Below are 7,893 nucleotides of genomic sequence, written 5' to 3'. Positions count from 1 at the left end.
AAAACAAAGTTAAACAAGTTGGACCTGATTAAACTTAAAAACTTTTGCACAGCAAAGGAAGCAATAAGCAAGGTGAAAAGAGAACCTGCAGAATGGGAGAAAACAATAGTAAATGAAACAACTGACAAAGGATTCGTTTCCAAAATATACAAGCAGCTCATACAACTCATTACCAGAGAAACAAACAACCCCATCATAAAGTGGGAAAAAGACCTAAACAGACATTTCTCCAAAGACATATGCTGGCTAACAAACATGAAAAGATGCTCAACATTGCTCATTATTAGAGAAATGCACATCAAGACTACAATGAGATATCACCTCACACTGGTCAGAATGGCCTTCATCAAAAAGTCTACAGACAATAAGTGCTAAAGAGGGTGAGTATAAAAGGGAATGCTCTTGCACTGTTGGTGGGAATGTAAATTGATACAGCCACTATGGAAGACGGTATGGAGAGTCCTTAAAAAAACAAAAATTAAACCACCATATGACCCAGCAATCCCACTCCTAGGCATGTACACTGATGAAACCAAAATTGAAAAAGACACATGTATCCCATTGTTCATTACAGCACTATTTACAATAGTTAGAACATGGAAGTAACCTAGATGTCCATCAACAGATGAATCAATAAAGAAGTTTTGGTACATATACACAATGGAATATTACTCAGCCACAAAAAGGAACATCTTTGAGTCCATTCTAATGAGGTGGATGATCCTAGAACCTATTATACAGAGTGAAGTGAGTCAGAAAGAGAAAGATAAACATCATATTCTAATGTATATATTCAGAATCTAGAAAAATGGTACTGAAGAATTTATTCACAGGGCAGCAGTGGAGAAACAGACATAGAAAATAAACTTTTGGACATGGAAGAGAGGTTGAGATGTATGGAAAGAGTAACGTTGAAACTTGCACTACCATGTGTAAAATAAATGGCTGAGGGGAATTTGCTGTTTGGCTCAGGAAACTCAAACAGGGGCTCTCTGTCAACCTGGAGGGGTGGGAGGGGGAGGGAGACAGGAGATGGGTTCAGGAGAAAGGGGAATTCATGTATACCTGTGGCTGATTCATGTTGAGGTTTGACAGAAAACAGAGTTCTGTAAAGCAATTATCCTTCAATTAAAAAAAAAAAAAAAAAAGGAATCTGCCTGTAGTGCAGGAGACCCATGTTCAATCCCTGGGTTGGGAAGATTCCCTGGAGAAGGGAAAGTATTGTGTAGAGGTCCCTGTGCTATGCAGTAGGTCTTTGTTGATTATCTGTCTTAAGTATAGCAGTGTGTACATGTCAATCTCAAACTCCCAGTCTATCCCCCGTACCCTTCCCCCTAGTAACCATAAGTTTATTCTCTAAGTCAGTGAGTCTGTTTCTTAAATAAATTCATTTGTATCATTTTGAAGGGCTTCCCAGCTGGCTCACTGATAATGAATTCACCTGCAGGAGACATAAATTCAGTCCTTTAGTTGGGAAGATCCCCTGGGGAAGTAAATGGCAACTCACTCCAGTATTCTTGCCTGGGAAATCTCTTTGACAGAGGAGACTGGCAGGCTACCGTCATCCATAGTGTCACAAAAATGCTGGACACAGCTTAGTGGCTAAACAACAATATTGTCTTCAGATTCTGCATATAAGCATTATCATATGATGTTTATGTTTCCCTGTCCGACTTACTTCACTTAGTATGATAATCTCCAGGTCCACACATGTTGCCTCAGATGGCATTATTTCATTCTTTCTAATGGCCGAGTAACATTTTATTACATATATGCACCACATCTTCTTTATCCATTCAAAATTCAAAAGGATACATGCACCCCAATGTCACTGATTTTTTTTTTTTTAATTTTAGGACTGATGATGGGTCGGTGGCAAGGGTATAATGATGATTTGAGACATACTTTACTTCTTGGCTCTCTCTCTACTGACTAAGTGGTTCCAGGTCTATGAAGTAGAGACAGGAGATGATTGTCCAGATAATTGAAATTAACATAGCTTGGCAGATCAGGGTTCAGATATCATTCTCCCACACAACTTGGTGAATTCTCACAGCACTTCATTTTTGTACCTAGTTTTTTCCACTCACCAGGCCAAGTCATTTGTGCCTTTCTCATTGGGATGTTCTAAGGCCACGAGGAAAACACTGTTGAGCATAACTCCCAAGAAACAAATTATAAAATAATTTTCCTTTGCAGGATGAGAGAAAAGTAAGCAAGAACTTTCTCCTTGAGATTTTCTGGGATTGCAAGCAGCTGATTGAGTGGCTGTGAGCCATGCATGAGCCTTAGTGTCTCTCCCAAATGAGAGCGAAAATCACATAATTTCTTTGGGAAATTTTTCACACTGTCAATTATATCTTACCTCCTGGAGAGACAGACTCCATTGACAATATGTAAAAGAAGCATCTTAAGTGCCACCGTGTTGTCCCCAGAGCTTTAGTCACTCATAATACTTCTTCAAGACTATAAAAACATCCTCTAAAATTATTTTTCCTTTTTCTTTTAAGAAAGAATTCTTTGACCTTTCTCAAACAGCTGCTCCCTAGAAAATTCCTTTCAGTTGAAAGCAATACTTTACCTTGGCCTCCCAAACAAGCTCATTTCTATGCAAACAGGTTTCCTCACATTCATTTGAAAATGGGGAGAATAATAGCTGGATTTGGGGAGAGTCATAAAACTATTTTCTGGGCTGAGTTCCGATTGAATTACATCAAACAGACCAGGACTGTGATCACTAACATATATTCACATGTCTGCCTCATCCCTCAGTATATGCTGTCCATTTTTTATGTACTCCAGCAAATTCTTGGTGTTCAGCTTCCTGTACTCTAAGTCAAGCATGAGTGTGGGTTCTCAGTAGACTTTAGCAGCTGGTGAGATGGCGTGGTACTTGTACATAGCTTGCTTTTGTTCTGTTTGGTGCCCGTGTAATATCACTCATGTAACAACCATACTTTAACACTGATACATAGAATAAGTGGTACATAAGTACAGAAGTACATGAAGTGTTTAGAAACTACTGCAGTGTTTGGAAAACATTTTATTTCCTATAATGTGGGGAATCACATCTCAGGCATTGAAGGACTGGGAAAACTGATGGGCAGCATGATGTCATATAACTAATCCAGTTTGTTTCTCCATCTGGTTTATTTTTTTTAATATCTATTTATTTGGCTGTGCCCGTCTTAGTTGTGGCACAGAGAATCTTCAGTCTTCACTGAGGCACACAGAATCTTTAGTTGTGGCACATGGAATCTAGTTCCCTGACCAGGGACCTGGGCCCCCTGCATTGGGAGCGTGGTGTCCTAGCCACTGGACTACGAGGGAAGTTCTTCCCTCTGGTTTAAAGGATAGCTACTGGGAGGGCCAGTCTGTCATGAGCCCCGAGTGTCCCTGCACATTCTTGGTACACCAAGAATGCAAGGCCCTTTCTACTTTTTACTAGCCCATTTATTAGACTTGTGGTTGCAGCAAGCAGTCTTGAGCTATCGGGTACTGTCTTCCCTAGAAGCAAGGCTAGATTTCTTTCTGCTTACTACAAAGTCAGTGAGTCCCCAAGCTCAGTGCTTCTGTCCTCTAAATGCAGCCCATTTTGTTTGCAGGCATCCATCATGAGATACCAAATTAGAGATACCAAAGGAACATTTCATGCAAAGATGGGCACAAACAAGGACAGAAATGGTATGGACCTAACAGAAGCAGAAGATAGTAAAAAGAGGTGGCAAAAATACATAGAAGAACTATACAAAAAAGATTTTCATGACCCAGATAAACACAAGGGTGTGATCACCCACCTAGAGCCAGACATCTTGGAATGTGAAGTCAAGTGGGCCTTAGGAAGCATCACTATGAACAAAGCTAGTAGAGGTGATGAAATTCCAGTTGAGCTCTTTCAAATCCTGAAAGATGATGCTGTGAAAGTGCTGCACTCAATATACCAGCAAATTTGGAAAACTCAGCAGTGGCCACAGGACTGGAAAAGGTCAGTTTTCATTCCAATCCCAAAGAAAGGCAATGCCAAAGAATGCTCAAACTACCGCACAAGTGCACTCATCTCACACGCTAGTAAAGTAATGCTCAAAATTCTCCAAGCCAGGCTTCAACAGTACATGAACAATGAACTCCCAGATGTTCAAGCTGAATTTAGAAAAGGTAGAGGAACCAGAGATCAAATTGCCAACATGCACTGGATCATTGGATCATCTTGGGAAAAGTAAGAGAGTTCCAGAAAAACATCTACTTTTGCTTTATTGATTATGCTAAAGCGTTTGACTGTGTGGATCACAAAAACCTGTGGAAAATTCTTCAAGAGATGGGAGTACCAGACCACCTGATCTGCCTCCCGAGAAATCTGTATGCGGGTTAAGAAGCAACAGTCAGCACTGGACATGGAAAAACAGACTGGTTCATAATTGGGAAAGGAGTACAGCAAGGCTGTGTATTGTCACCCTGCTTATTTAACTTATATGCAGAGTACATCATGCAAAATGCCAGACTGGATGGAGCACAAGCTGGAATCAAGATTGCTGGGAGAAATGTCAATAACCTCAGCTATGCAGATGACACCACCCTTATGGCAGAAAGCGAAGAACTAAAGAGCCTCTTGATGAAAGTGAAAGATGAGAGTGAAACATCGGCGTACAACTCAACATTCAGAAACAAAGATCATGGCATCTGGTCCCATCACTTCATGGCAAATAGATGGGGAAACAATGGAAACAGTGGCAGACTTTATTTTGGGGGGGCTCCAAAATCACTGCAGATAGTGGCTGCAGCCATGAAATTAAAAGACACTTGCTCCTTGGAAGAAAAGTTATGACCAACTGAGACAGCTTATTAAAAAGCAAAGACATCACTTTGCCAACAAAGGTCTGTCTAGTCAAAGCTGTGGTTTTTCCAGTGGTCATGTATGGATGTGAGAGTTGGACCATAAAGAAAGCTGAGCGCCGAAGAATTGATGCTTTTGGACTGTGGTGTTGGAGAAGACTCTTGAGAGTCCCTTGGACTACAAGGAGATCCAACCAGTCCATCCTAAAGGAGATCAGTCCTGAATATTCATTGGAAAGACTGATGCTGAAGCTGACACTCCATTACTTTGGCTACCTGATGTGAACTGACTCATTTGAAAAGACTCCGATGCTGGGAAAGTTTGAAAGCAGGAGGAAAGGGGGATGATGGAGGATGAGATGGTTGGATGGCATCACTGACTCAATGGACATGAGTTTGAGTAAACTCCGGGAATTGGTAATGGACAGGGAGGCCTGGCATGCTGCAGTCCATGGGGTCGCAAAGAGTCGGACACAACTGAGTGACTGAACGGAACTGACCTTGACTGAAAGTCTCAAGACCCTACGTAGTTCCTGACACTTTGGAAATATTTCTCTTTATACTCATAAATAGGTCCTAGAATGATTATATTATTTCAGATAATTAATAACCATGAAGAATTTAGAATGTTGATTTCTGTATCTACTGCTGAATGATCTTGAGTATGTTTGCATTCCTCCGGGACTGTGTCTCATTATCTGTAAAATGCGTGGGTGCAACTAGAGTGGTTTTTCAACTGTGCTCCGGGGTACCCATGACCAGTCGTTTCAAGGGCCTTCTCATTAGCCGCTGGTGGAGGCTGTTGTATTGTTGTGTTGACTGGCCTGGTTGCCTGCCTTCATCAGGGATACTAGCTGTGCTGTGGTTACTGTTCTTGCTCAGCGCCCTCTCCCGTTTCCCTCAGCTGTCACTTTCTCTGTAGTTCTCTTCATACTTCCTAACTTTCTCATTTCCTATTTCTCAAGGGAAAAAAGTACAAACAATCAGAATGTTGTAGCCCTCTATTTCTTGGCCCATGGGCTGCTTTCTGGTCATGATGAATGAACAAAGAGAAGACAGGTTCTCCTCTCAAATTCCCTAACCCCCCTGCCATCCTATCAACCCATCCAGGGCTTGACTGTTGGGAAGTCACAGGGTCCTGCCTCAGGGAGTCTTGCTTCCAAGACTCTTTCACTCCAGTGCTATGAAATGTGTAGATAAATAAGAGGCAATAAAACTGGCTTTTGCTAGGGTGACCAGCTGTCTGATTTGCCTGGGACTGGAAGGTATTCTTAGGACCATGAGACTCATTTTTAAAACCAGAATAGTCTTGGGCAAACCAAGAGAGGTTGGTTGTCCTAATTTTCTAGATTCAGACTTTATGGTATAAGCTTATGTAATGAGGTCCTCATAGATCGGGGTGTTTGAAACTCAAAAGTCAAGAAGTTGACTTCCCCCTCTGCCCCGGATTTTTATCTAACAACTATATTGCCAGGCAATAGATGTTCTTGCATAAATGGGAGAAGAGGAAAGATAAGAAAACAGTAGGAAATGTTGGCTAACATAAAAAATATATATTATTCTCTTGCAGCTTTAATAAATTATAGCCTAAAATGATTTTATTATGATCCTCTTCTAATGAATTCCTAGGTAGTGGGGGTGAAAATGTTCATGAAAATATACTTAGAATAAAGGTCTAATATAGAAAAGAACAAAAGGAGAAAGAGAAGGGCCTGGGAAGAATATGTAATCACAAAATAAAAAGCAACTGTGAGAAAATAAAATGAAACATGAATAATAATGGTTACTTTTGGTTGTTGATTTTTATTTTAATATTTATACTTCTTTATATATCATAGTGTCTATAGCAGCCACATGCTTCCCTGGTGACTCAATGGTAAAGAATCCGCCTGTCAATGCAAGAGACATGAGTTTTGATCCCTGGCTCAGGAAGATCCTCTGGAGAGGGAAATGGCAACCCATTCCTGTATTCTTGCCAACAAAATCCCAAAGATAGAGGAGCCTGGTGGCCTACAGTCCTTGTGGTTGCAGAGTCGGACATAACTGAGTGATTGAGCGTGCACATGTAATAACCACATATTACTTTTATAATTGGAAAGTGAAAGTGATAATCACTCTCTGTGACCCCATGGCCTATAGCCCACCAGGCTCCTCTTTCCATGGGATTCTCCAGGCAAGAATACTGGAGTGGGTAGCCATTCCTTTCTCTCCTGACCCAGGGATTGATCCCAGGTCTCCCACATTGCAGGCAGATTCTTTACTATCTAAGCCACCAGGAAAGTCCTTATAATTGGAAAAATGTTATTAAGGAAAGCTTTTTAAAAAAGAAGAGGGGAGAGTCAAAAGGTTAAAGGAAGAAAGACCTCACTAAGAAAGTGTTAGGATTCCATGTTAGAATCCTGATCATGGGAATCCGTTGGTGATTTTTAAGCAAGTAAATAACAGTCTGTTTGTTCAGAGAGTTTTAGATGGGGTTTTTGGAAGGATCTAGCTGATTTGTGGAGAGGTATCACTGTGGCCTGGGGTTTTTGGATTTAAACAGAAACCTTTGCTTTTAAATCCAGGAGTGGAGGCCCTCTGACAGGAGCTTGCCCAGAGCTTGCCAAATATTTTGATGAAAGTGAACACTTCTTTCTCCTACTCAAGTCAAGTGCCCTTTTCTTCATCAAAACCATTTAAAGGTCAGACACACAGCTTGTCACATTTGCTAACCTCCACTGTCTCTGAATTTCTAGAAATCTGAGAGGTTTCTGAATTGAGTAGCCTCCCATCTAAAGACTGAGTTTTTATGAGTTTGATTTCAGGATTGGTTAGACTAATTTGCAGAGGCATACTACTTATAGTGTAAGGAGAATTATGTAAATAACCATGGCATGGTTCCCTCTTCCTGAGATTTTTTTTTTTTTTACTAGGTACGTGTTTTGTTTGGGGATTTTCTGTGATTCTATCATCATTTACCAAAGAGAGAATTTCAGTGAAAGGAATAGAGGGGTTCCATCAAGATGCGTTCATAGGCACATTAATTAACATGGCTGTTAATGGGAAGGGAACCATCGTCAGACT

This window comes from Ovis aries, chromosome 8 (genome assembly GCF_016772045.2).
Source record: "Ovis aries strain OAR_USU_Benz2616 breed Rambouillet chromosome 8, ARS-UI_Ramb_v3.0, whole genome shotgun sequence".
NCBI classification, from domain to species: Eukaryota; Metazoa; Chordata; class Mammalia; order Artiodactyla; family Bovidae; genus Ovis; species Ovis aries.
The sequence above is the reverse complement of the archived record's forward strand: the minus strand, read 5'-3'. Positions refer to the sequence as shown.